Raw genomic sequence first — 13879 nt, 5'->3', positions numbered from 1 at the left:
TGAAGGTATATTTGGTGAATAAAGAGAACCTCATGACAATAAAATTTATAAGCCTCTGAGGAATACACTTTTGGAGTATCTGAAACTCATGCATGAAAAACAGTTAATAACATTATTTACGAATATGGACACGGCTTTGCGCATTCGACTATGCATGATGGCATCTAATGCATCTGGAGAAAGATCATTCAGCGTGTTGAAAAGAATCAAAAACTACTTGAGGAACTCGACTTCTGACGAAGATTCGAGACTGTCTAGTTTGGCTAGTTTTTTTTTTAAATGCTGAGCTTTTTCAAGACTTATAGCCAGTTGCACCAACAAATAAACGATTGATTTTTTGATTTGTATTGCCCGTTTATTTCAAAATGCGTTGCACCGACCATTACTCGATTAAAACCGACAGTTTTTGATGTGTCAAAATTAACCATCCGATTTTCTGCGGTTATTTAAAAAATCGACTGTTTTTTACCTGACGTTTGACGTTTATTGTGGTTATGTTGTTAAAGTGTTCTTATTTTATAATTATCTAATAAAGTATTTATCATAGTATCATCATAGATTATAATTTATAAAAATGGATTTATCATCATCGTCGTCGTTGAGTTCATCTTCTGACGATTTGGAAGATATAATGCATATGCTACCAAATATAAGATCTGTAAGAGATCGCAATGATTTGTATAACAAGTATAATGAAGATGAATTTAAAGGAAGGTAATGTATACCATTATTTATTTGAATGACTAGAAATGCATTTTTAATTATTTTTAGATATCGACTAAGCAAGAAAACAGTGTTGATCCTCTTAGAACGGTTTCATGAACATTTAGGTTATAGGACAGAAAGGAATAATCCGGTGTCTCCATTAACACAAATTTTAATAACCTTACGGTATTATGCAACTGGTTGCTTTCAACAAGTTATTGGTGATCTTGTAGAGATACATAAAAGTACAGTCTGTAGAATTGTGCATCGAGTGGGCCATCATATAGCACTTCTTCGTGAAGAGTATATAACTATGCCAAAAAATCCCAGAGATGTAACTATGGCAAAGCAAGGATTTTATGCAGTGGCAAACTTTCCAGGAGTAATAGGAGCTATAGATTGTACACACATACGAATTAATTCTCCTGGTGGAGAAAACTCGGAACTCTATCGTAACAGAAAGGGGTGGTTCTCCATGAATGTACAAATTGTTTGTGATTCCAAGTTACGTATCATGGACGTAGTTGCTAGATGGCCAGGTAGTGTACATGATAGTACCATATATAACTCAAGTTTATTGAGAGCCCAATTTGAAGCTGGTGAATATCCAAATTGCTATTTACTTGGTGATAGTGGTTACACCTGCACAAATTTTTTATTGACTCCACTTAGTCAAACTAATTCTGAAGCTGAAGAACGCTACCAAAATGCCCACATAAAAACCAGAAATGTTATAGAAAGGTTGAATGGTGTTCTAAAAAGAAGATTTCCAGTTTTAGCTAAAGGAATGCAAATCGATCTTAATAATGTAGGCAGAGTCATTGTTGCAACATCTGTGTTACATAATATTGCTATTGCAGAAGGAGATGAATGGGAGGAAGAAGCTCTTGAAGAAATCATTGAAAATGAAATTCCTGTAGGAGGCAATGCAGAAAATGTTGTTAGAAGACATTTAATCCAACATATTTTTAATTAAAAACAATCTTATTATTTGTTAACAGTGATTTGAATAAAAAGTTTGTAAAATAAATTTCTTAAAGAATTATGTGAATTTTATAATGAAAATATGCATGACATTGTGCTTAAACCCCACTAAATAAGAAATAAAATGAGGTATTAAATGGTTAAATTTATTTATTAAACAAAAATAATATAGTTGATTTGCTAATCTGAGACACAACTGTCTACACTACAAACACAATAAAAATGCACTATACAGAAATAAACAAACCAAGACACGTTGAATGTTCGAGGAGCACTCCCAAATCATGATTTGGGAGTGTTCCTTGTGCTTGTTTATTTCTAGTGCACCTTTATTGTGATTGTAGTGTAAACAGTTGTGCCTCAGATTAGCACATCGACTATAGGAAAAATATAAAATTAAACATCAAATTATTTTGATGGATATTGAAATACATCTAGGTGATATAATATTGACTTACAAAATCAAAACTCTCCCGAAACAGTTATATATTTAAATATGCTGAATATGTTTGGCTATACTTCTTATATTAATAAACCTACAAGAGTAACTAAAAAATCAAGTACTACGTTAGACCATATATTTATTAGACAGAATAGCGCAATACAAAATTCGTTTAGAATTGATCCTGTAATTTTTACTACTGATATGACAGATCATTATACACCGTTTGTATATTTTAATACTGAAAATGATAAACCGCTGTCCAATTTAAACGATACCGCCCAGATAATAGATTATAAACAATTAAACGTAAAATTGTCCGGTGAATCATGGAATGACTTATATTCAAGTAATACAACGCAAATTGTTTATGATGAGTTTATAAATAAGTTAAATAATTTCATCATAAACTCAACAAAAACTATAAAAAGAAAAAATAAAGAACAATGTAAAAAAAATTAAACCCTGGATTAGTTCTGGTTTAATAGTGTCTATTAAAACTAGAGACAATCTAAAGCGAAAACTACTAAAAAACTACTCTATTGAACTAGACAAAGAATATAAAACTTATCGAAATCACTTAAGTAATCTAATCAAACAGACAAAAAATGATTTTTATAAAGCTAAAATTAATGAAACAAACGGTGACTATAAAAAAATGTGGTCTATTATAAATGAAATTTCAGGTTGCAAAAGTAAACAAAACAATCAACTTGAAAATATTCCGTTGATTAATACACAAGGAACTCAAATAACTAATAATATTGAGAAATCAAATATGTTTAACAATTATTTTACAAGTATTGGGCAAAAAATGGCTGATAGTATTACAAAAACTACATTACCACCGGGTTTTGAAAGAGACTTAGAATTACAATCATCAATTTTTTTGGAACCTGTAAATATAAACGAAATTATTTTACTAATATCTAATTTAAAAAATAATAGTGCGCCAGGACCAGACGGAATTACTTCGAAATTAGTTAAAAATATTAATGTGCACATTGCTTCTCCATTAGTTCATATCATTAATCTCTGTTATACAACAGGAAAAATCCCAACACAATGGAAAGAATCACTTGTAACACCTGTTTTCAAAGCCGGTAATCAAAAACAAGTCGACAATTACCGTCCTATATCAGTCATTAATAGTTTTTCGAAAATTTTTGAACAATCTCTCAAAAAGAGACTAATTACATTCTTTGATAAATATAAAATTATAACCGAAAGGCAATTTGGATTTGTGAAAAAAGCTAACACAGAGAAAGCTATAATCGATCTTGTTGATCAAACAGTACAACGTCTAGAAGAATCAAATAAATGTCTAGCAATTTTTCTGGATCTCGCTAAAGCTTTTGATACTATATCACATGAGATTCTTCTAAACAAATTATATAAAAATGGGGTAAGAGGTATAGCTTTAAATCTTATTAGTAATTATTTATCTCAAAGAACACAAAAAGTTAAAATAGGTAATTGTATTAGCTCAACTAAAGAGATTACTGTTGGGGTACCCCAAGGAACAGTACTAGGTCCGATTCTATTTATACTGTACATTAATAGTATAACCGAAATTCATGGGTTTTCAGGGCGAATTTTATGCTATGCTGATGACACAGTCTTAGTATTTAAAGATTCAACATGGGACCGCGTATGTAAAACAGCTGAATCTGGCATAAGTAAGATACAGTTATGGCTTAACCACAATCTGCTCAGTCTGAATATAAAAAAACTAAATTTATTACTTTTTCTCCCACTCTGTCTGATCAGCCAACTAATATTAGTTTAAAAATTCATAGTTCAGATTGCAACAGTGTGCAGGCATGTCCATGTCCCTCTTTAGAAAAAACTAAATCTATTAAATATTTAGGAGTTATAATTGATCAGCATCTGAGATGGCGTGAGCATGTGGCACACGTTGCAAAAAGAATTAGATCCTTAATGCCTAAATTTTACTTATTAAGAGACATTCTCTCAAAAAAACCTTGAGTATCCTATATAACTCTTGGATTGAATCTATAATACGATATTGTATTGTTGTTTGGGGTGGTACATTTAGTAATACCTTACATATTTTACAGACAGCTCAAAATACACCTCTTAAAATAATATTTAAAAAAGTAAACTTTTTTCCACATCACTTTTATATAAAGAGCTAAAACAAATGAGTGTCCGATCTATTTATATACAGCAATCATTAATTTGGGTATTTTCCAATTCAAGTAAGTTAAAAATAAATCAACATCAAAAGTATACAAGGACAACTCAACAACTTTTGGTTAAAGTACCATTTTTCAGCAAGACAATTACAAAACGATCACTATTTTATTATGGTCCAACTCTATTTAATTTATTGCCAAAAAATATAAAAACAATAATAAATTATAAACAGTTTAAAAGAACCATAAAAAATATGATATTAACTAAAACAATTGAATTCAACATTTTCTAAAAATATAATTTTCTAGCCAAACTGTCTTCTAGTAAATATAGTTGCGCCATGCCGATTAGGTCTTCTCTCCTCTCACTTTCAATTGTTTTTTTGTCAATCATAGAGTATGTAAATTATACCAGCCACAAGTACTTACTGTTTAAAATTGTACAATTGGATTGTACACCTTCAGGGATTAAGGTTACAATACAGGTATTAAGTTGCCTAGTGTGCTTTTTCCCTGAAGTGGGTGCATTATATTAAATATAATATTATTGTTAATTACAATGTACAAAATTCTTCTTTGGAAATAAAATTGAATTGAATTTTCCAAAACGAAGTTTGTAGTCTTCCAATTTGGTTGCCAGTTCAACTTGTTTAATCTTTTTTTCTAATTTCACTACTTCTAAAGCTTCTTTCTTTATTGCTTCATCTAGCTCAAATAAAGTTTTGTCGTTTTTTAATTTCAGTTCTTTTATTTCTTTTTCAGTTTTATATATGTCTTCTTTATTTGTTTGTTACTCCTTTATATAGTCCTCCTTTAGCTTCATTTTATTTTTTTTTGTTGTTGTAAGAGACGAAATGTCTTCATACAGATCACAAAGTTTTCGTTTGCTTGCTAAAATTATAAATTGTATTCTAATTACATATTAATTAAAATTAATTAATTAACAGGAAGTTTCACCAACGACAAATAGTAGTTTATTCTATGAATAAAGTTATTCAATCAATAAACTGACATTCAAATAGCCAACACAGAAGCAACTGTAAATGTTGAAATCGAAGGGAAAAAATCGAGCAAGTAGACCTCTTTAAGTATTTGGGAATAATGTTAAACAACAAAGGTACACCAGAAGATGAAATTGGAAACAGAATAAAATTGGCAATAAATTATATCATTCAAAAATCAAAGTTGATTGGGATTTCTGTTGTAATCTAATGACCACAATTATGTAAATATAATATTATACTCTACATTTTAAAAAAGTTACTAGTTCTAGTAACTAGCTCTAGTAAAAAAGTTCTAGAGTTACGTTATCTGCTATCAAAACATTAAAAAATACATGTCATATGGCCTTGGTAAGACCATAACATTATATTGGTGATAAATAGTATTCTAAAATTTTAGTATTGAAATAATAAAATTTTTCTTTTTGATATGTTCAAATGGTTTTTAATCATAGATAACATTGATATTTTCGTGCATTATCATTAACCAACATAGACCATACCCCAGCTCACTTATATACAGAAAGGACTCTTCAAATGTTAATAAATGTTTGAATATCACTTACTAGCAAGCAAGAAATACTGGGAAAATAAATTTCCAGTTCTAGGAAACCTGATACACATAAACTTCAATCAATTAAAATATCCAGAACACATTCATGGTCATCTTCATACTGACTGGAATTTATGAAGCAACTCTCTGCATGAGAGTTTAATGAAAGGGTAACAAATCAATTGGATGTTCTGTCGTGACAAAATACATGGGACGTTTTCATAATCTGACCTTCCAAATTTTTAAACTGTTCCACAATTAAAACTTCACCTGTCCAGTGTTCCCGTACATCTCAAAGTTTGTCCGATTAGACACTGTTAAGCTATTAACCAATTTTCAGCTTGCTATTAATCAACTTTTTTTGGTACGTGTGATCCACGTCTTTTGACTCTTTCAATAAATTGGTATATTAATCTCGGTGTAAATATCTATGAGAAAGTAAATTGTTCAGTTTAACTTTAAATTATCAAAATTATATTGAAACGAAATAAAAATATAAATGTCTAATAAATTTAATTCGACGAATATTGTCTAATAAATTTAATTCGACGAATAACTATCCAATGATTTATTTGTTGTTGGTGAAACCGGATCTAAATTAATTAAAATTGAAATAAAATCTATTATAAATATAAATAATCCTCAGGTCAAATGAAATTACCTAATTCTTTTTCTTTTTGCATTTTTGTTTTATTAGTACTGGGACCTGGGGTATCTAGTACTGGCACTGGAGCAATACTATGTGCATCACCAGCAGTTGAAGTGTGTAACTGGCTTGCACTGTGAACCATTTGCGAACAGTTTTGAGATTCTGCTGAGTTACTCATATTTATTTCAGAGTCGTCTAAAATAAATTTGTATTAATTTTTGAATTTTTGCTTCAATCTGAATATGCAGAAATATATTCTCAGATATGGGTCGTTAAACGAATATATGACTATTAAATTATCTCGACAACGAATATTTTACTGTGCAACAAGAAGTGTGAAAGTAGATGGCTCTAATAATTGTTCCATAAACAACAATGTAATTTTCAATTTACTTTCGTTCTTCATATTTTGCACAGTAAAATATTCATGGTCGGGATAGCCCATAAGTCTATATTCGTTGAATGACCCATAGCTACATGTAGTACTTAATTACCTAAATGTTCTACTATTTCTATATCTTCAATAGAAACTCCAAAAGAATTAATGTTATTTGTAGATCCTAAAAAAAATTATTATGAGTATATTGTAATGTAAACAAAATTTTACCACCTGCCTTCATAAAATGAAGTACTGGAATCATACACATTTTGGCCAGGTTTAAATTGTTCCTTCAGTGCTCCTACTAATCTTTCCTCACCAGGTAATAAAACATTTGTAGTTTCTTCTGGACCACCTCCTGTCTTGTATTTTTCTACCTACACAAATTTTATTGCATCTATTAAAAACTATTTAAAATGATTGTTGTATTGTTATCTTTTCTATTGCTTGTTTCTTTTTAATTTTTCTTTTGATGTTTTCATAAAAGGTCTTAATTTGTATCGAGGTTCGGTGTGTATTCACGTTCATGGCATTAAATTCTTTGCTAATATTTTCCCATGCAATGGCTTTTTGTTTATTTGTAACTCCATCTGTTTGTTTATTTTCTATTATACATTTATATTTAATAGCTAAATCTAAAATGATATCTTTCTCTAAACTAGAGAAGTGGCTTCCTTTATTTTCCATCGCAAGTATGATACTTAAGTATAATACAAACAGAATTGCAAGAAAACAATGTACTTCAAATTCAAATTTCAATTGACCTTACAAAACTTTCTTTGACAATCTTGTTTGACAGACGACACTCGGATTCGAATGAAATAATCGAATGAAGTACGATGTTGCCACTTATATATTGTCGGTTTGTAAACCAACAGTTTTTTTGAATGGTGCAACCCATTTAAAAAATAACCATTGATCATTGATTTAAATAGTCGATTGATAACACGGTTGAAAAATAAAAATTATAAGGTAAAAATTGAGTGAGCTATTGACAATTAAAACTTATAATAACTTGCAAAAACCACTTTTAACAACTCTTTCAAAGTCACCTCTTTTTGCGACTGAGGATTTTAAAAATATTTAATATTAATAGCCTAATAGATCTTATAAAAACCTACAAAACTGTTTTTTAACAAACTTTTTGTGATAAAAAATAAAAAGTTACGGTTAAGAAATCAATATATTTTTTTGAAAAAAAAAGGAGAAATCCAATTGGAAGCATAATAATGTAAGTTAGCGGTGTTTTTAGTCATTGGCCTTATTTATTCTTCTTTATTTATTATGCATCATTAATAGATTTCAGAAGCTTGACCGGCTTAGAATGATTAGTTTTTAAAAAACTGGAGTTAAAAAAGAATAACGATTTTTTGTAGTTTGGTAAAAATGTTATTTTCTTCAGAGTAGAAAGATTAGCATCAGAGATACAAAAAAATGTTTCAATATGAAATTGTAGGTTATTTAATTCCCAAGAACTTGGTTTGAAAACATTTTTTCTACGGCAAAAATTGAGTGAATCGTAAATGAATATAATATCGAAAACCATTGATTTTTTCGATATAAAATTAACACTTTCGATAGCGAATAAATCGAAAACTTAATTTTATCAAAAAAATATACAGACCATGTTTTGCTTAAAATTAATGTTTTTATCAATTTTTGCGGTCAAAATATAAAAAATTTCCACCCCTGAGATGGATTGGTAACCATCTCCCTTGTAAAAGCGCCTTTCGGCATCATATAGATTTTGATCCTTGGACTATCCACTACTTATTCTCAAATTTTCAAGCAAATCGATCCATTCTGTAAAAATTGCGAGGTGAAAAGCTTCGGTTCCTGGACTATAATTGCAAACTTTTAGACCTGCTCAATTCAGAACTTTACACCGGGCATACATTCCGGAGATCGACTGCTACTCTTCTTGTAGATGGTGGGGATGATATCACAGCATTAAAGAGACACGGAGGGTGGAAATCGACCTCAGTAGCGGAGATCTGTATAGACGAGTCAGTTACAAACAAAATTGCCTCTCTAACACCTCTTTTGATTTTTATTTTATTAGTTTTTAAATTATTTTTTCGTATGACAGCTTCTTGTTCATAATAATTTTTAATAAATAAAACCAAAACATACGAGTACAAAAATTTATTACTAAGAATTACATTATAAAAGGGATAATAATTGAACAATATACAAAAATTATGTAGATGATAAGCGAGTTTCCATTTATTATCAGTTTATTGTGTATTCAATCATTGTAGTGGCATAGTGTCCCCAAGGTAAAGTGTCATATGAGTATTTTTACAAACATCGTTTATCGTCATGTGGACTTCATCCAAACCAAAGGAGTCACTCAAAGTTTCCATACTACTCCAGTCGCTACTGCCACCTAACCTAAGAGGGAAAGGATCATACCGCCTAAGGCCTCCATTAGACTAGGTAACTGGTGACGCAACTGGTGGCGCAACTAGTGGGCCCACCAAATTTAAGCACAAAATAATACGGGCAACTGGTGGCCGATAATAGCCACCAGTAAAAATAATAAAATGCATAGTGAATGTTATTTCGTAGTTTAGTTGAGAATATAACATCAAACGAGTCGTTGTTTTTCTTGCCCTTTTATTAAAAAAGAATAGGAGAGTGAGAAGGAATCGAAAAATTTATATACATACAATGTTGGCTTCCAGAGAAGAAAAAGGGATGCATTATACGTGATTTCCTGAACTTTGTGCCGACGAAGTAAAATTTTTCAGTATTTTCGCATGTAAAAATTGTCATTTTTGGAACTCTTGGACTACATTAAAGAATACCTTCGTGGTATTGATACAAAAATGAGGAACTGTACTTGGTGGCGTCACCAGTTGCCTAATATAATAGCGGCCTAAGAGTGACCCCCACCAGGAGAATACGCATCCGGCATAAACGTTAATATGAGTGATAGTAGATAAAACAATACCTGGAAGTGACACATGATAAGTTTTTATTTTCAGAAATACGTTTTTTCTCTCTATTGTCACAGTTATAAGTTGTAGTTAGGTATATATAGGTAAAATTTTGTTCCAAAATTTTTTTAAGAGAGGTTGGTGTGACGGTAGTATAATTTTATCGTCTAGAGTAAGCAAAGCATTAAGCAAAACGTGTTTTTATACCGTCGCTGACAGTATAAAAGACGGAACGAAAAGCCTAGTTGGATTATTCTCGGTGCGTTGAACGGGGAATAACAAACAACAAGGTATAAGAGGTGAGTTAAGTATATCAATACCATTTTCCGAAACCTCTCAATTCCCTTCGTCTTGGTGCGTTGAACGATTTCAGCCGTTGCACTTACCCTATCCTTTTCCTTACATGTCTGGCGTGGTGAGCGAGATGTCCTCTCCTTATACGTCTATTTTATAGTAATAAATAAATGTAATTCCTAATCCACGCGGATCGTCGGTATTTTCATTCATGTATCAAATATCGTCACATCGACACGAACCAAAAGTCCGATACGTAGATTGTAAATATTAACGAGTAATTAACGCTAATTATCTTATTATTTGTACGTTTTGATTTTAAATAAAAATGTCTTAAAAAGCGAACCTTGTCTTCGACTGTATTCTGTTACCCGAGAGCATCACATTGAACGAGATCATCACAACTGAAAGAAAACCTATAGCAGGTATGTCTCATTTTTTTCTAATGCACCTACCTAGTGTTGTATTAACTTTCCATTTTTTTATTTCAAGGAAAAATCTCCAAAGGAGTGTCATTCCAAATAATCATAGATAATATTCTTAATGGGATTTACTCTGAAGAATCCCTTGGACGACTAGGTCTTTTAGATCGCCAAGACTTAAGAGATATAACCATGCGCTGTATTTTAACCATATTTCAGATAATTTCAAATATCTTAAAATTAATCCACTGTAATACATTTAAATATATTAGTAAACAATTAAGCAGGCCGAATGTTGCAAGTAGTCTTGTAAACAAACATACACATTTAGGTATTAGTGCAAGGTTGCATTTCTGTATCATAGTATTGACATAATAATCTTGACATACATATACGAAAGTATCACAAACATAGGTAATCAATAAGTATTGATACACAGACATATTTAGGGCAGTCTAATGTTGGGGTTACTTTAGAGAGTGCCACCTCGAAGAGAGGACGTTCATTCCATCGTCAACTGGGTACTATAAACTACTAATAAATGTACCTTATATAATTATTAAAGTATTTAATGGGAAATATAGTGTCTTCCAGTTAATCACCCCATCGTTAGGGTAGTAAAGGCCCGTTAACCACCATATGGCAACCTGAGAGACGAACTGAACTTCTGAACCAGGGAGGACCACAGGAACAAGAAAGATGGCAACAAAAAACTGGAACAAAAGAAGGAAAATTGGGGTAGAGTACAAATCCTCCTGTAAAATAAGTAATTATTAGCCGATATGGAATATGGTTGGAGAGGCCAACCATACGGGAAATGATAGACGTCGACATGGACAGGTTTGGAGACATCGGACCACACCCAACATCAAGAGGAGATGGACAATAGTGTACAATTGTGTGTGAAATCGTAAGTAACTTTTATCTATTTTTTATATTGCATACAGTCTCACAGATTAAACTCACAGATAAGAATAATTTTCTTTTTTTGATTAAGTAAAAATATATAGGTAATCTTTTTGAGAAATATTAATTTTAATTGAATACAATCATTATTAAATTAGGTGAAGTTTTTATAATTTTTATTAATTTTTAAGAAGTATATATAAAGAAAGAAGAATACGTTGACCCATACGCGGTACAAAAGGGAATCTTTGGATTTACTCAAATCCATTCTCATTGATAACTCTTACCCCACATCCATCATCAACAGATATCTTTTCTCTAATAGCTACGGCCACTCTATGTCGGAAGCACCTAACGGTGCAATACAAGCCTCCATATACAATAACATACAAACGAAAGAGCCACAAAATATGCTTCTCTTCCCCATTTCCCACACATTACGAACAAGCTTACTAAACTATTCAAAAACTTACCCGGCAAAATAGCTCTGAAAAATACCAAAACCGTCGGAAAGTTATTCTCTAAGTCCAAAGCTCCACTAAGCTCGTTAGAGTACACGAATGTGGTCTATCACATACCTTGTTCGGAATGCAACTCCTGCTACATAGGCCAGACCAGCCGCTCGCTTCTAGGTCGTATAACTTCACATAAAAGTGATAGACTTTCCAAACCCTCTTGTGCCCTTGCACAACACGCCATTTCCACCAAACAACACATTGACTTTACAAATATCAAAATCATGGCTAAACAAAATAACTATCAGAAACGCTCCTTCATTGAAATGTGTGAGATCCTCAAGAACCCATCTACACTAAATAAAAGAACCGACATCGATAATTTGAGCCAGGTTTATCACTCTCTCATCTTACATAATAAATAATCAATAATTCTTTCTTTTTTTATATTCAAAATGTGGCTATTTTCCATTAAATTAATAACACAATCAGCCCGTATTTGCAAGTCAAAAAAACACAAATATTTCCGCTATACAAATCCACCCATCCAAATAATTTTTTCATGACCCCCGTAGAAGTTCAAAATGTGTGTCTCAACCACCGCGCCGCTGTTGATTGGAATTTGGTGACATATGGCCCTTGAAAATTTTTCGTTAGCGTAGCCTGCAATCAATCAGTGCATCAGTGCTTTGTTTGTCTTCTTTTGAGAAAGATCATTAAATGAAGGCAAATGTTCGATTTAAATCTTCGTATCTTCGAATGTGAACATTAATAATTGCACGTTTTTTTTTGTTTATTGAGTTAGTTCCAAATGTTGAATAAATTGTACAGTTCATGCAACATCTTAAAAATCTACATATTGAGTTGTAAGTTATAGACTATAAACATATTTATAGACTTTCTTATAAACTCTTTGTCGTCTTTTGTATTTTAGAGAACTGATGAAGCTTTAGAAATATAAAGCGAAACGTCTTCTATTAAACCAATGAAGTAGCAGACTTCTTTTTTTATTTGCCAACCTAAATGACCGAGTAAACCTCTACATTCACTAGTTGAATACTTTTGATAAAGAAAGAAGTATATATTCAATGATTTAGTTAATATTTTTGACTGTAGTATCAGTATTAAGTATTACTTTTAAGGAAAGATACGAATTTTTGCAATTCTTAATAGATATATTTTTAAATATGATTATCAATGGTTTTGCTATTTAAACACTTTTATTTTGCGTAAGGCATATTTACGGATTCTCAAATGTTGATATTGACCGTGAAATAAGTAATACGAACCAGAAACAAAAGAATGTGCTGAGACGTCATAATACGATTTAAATGGACTATTTATATTACTATATGTACACTAAGAAAATATGTAATAGGAAGATTTTATGGAATTACGATGAATTAGAATATTTTTGAGAATATAATGGAAAAAATATTATTATTATTTGAATTATATAATATATAAGATAAGAAAAGAAATATTTTGAGACGTTGGAACAAAATACAGGACATACGAGACGGAAATGTCTCAATAATTAATATGGCAATTTTTGTTGAAAATAATGCACTCAACATTTTTAAAGAATTTTTTATGATAAATATGATAATGACAAGAAATGGATCCTAAAAAGGAAAAAGTAAAAATGACTACGGAAGAGAAGTTTGATTTTTTTATATACAAGGACTATCTCATATATAGGGACTAACGATGAAGAATTTTTTTATACGAAAAGAGGATACAGGCTAAGGAAATATGTCCTGGAACCTAAACTGATACAGCATAATAAAGCATAATTAATATGAGACAATCTAGACATAACAAAAAAAACACACTCTTGTCAAGAAAAAAGGTACAAAATGAAGATCAGAAGATTTTAGCATACCCAATTTTTGTTTTCAAGTAATCCTATTCTCAACTAAGGGGGAGCAGTAGGTTCAAATAGGAATTTAGGGATGCAAGATGTATAAGATTTTTTTAAGCGCATA

This window comes from Diabrotica virgifera, chromosome 9 (assembly GCF_917563875.1).
Source record: "Diabrotica virgifera virgifera chromosome 9, PGI_DIABVI_V3a".
NCBI lineage: Eukaryota > Metazoa > Arthropoda > Insecta > Coleoptera > Chrysomelidae > Diabrotica > Diabrotica virgifera.
Note: the sequence above shows the minus strand (reverse complement) of the source record.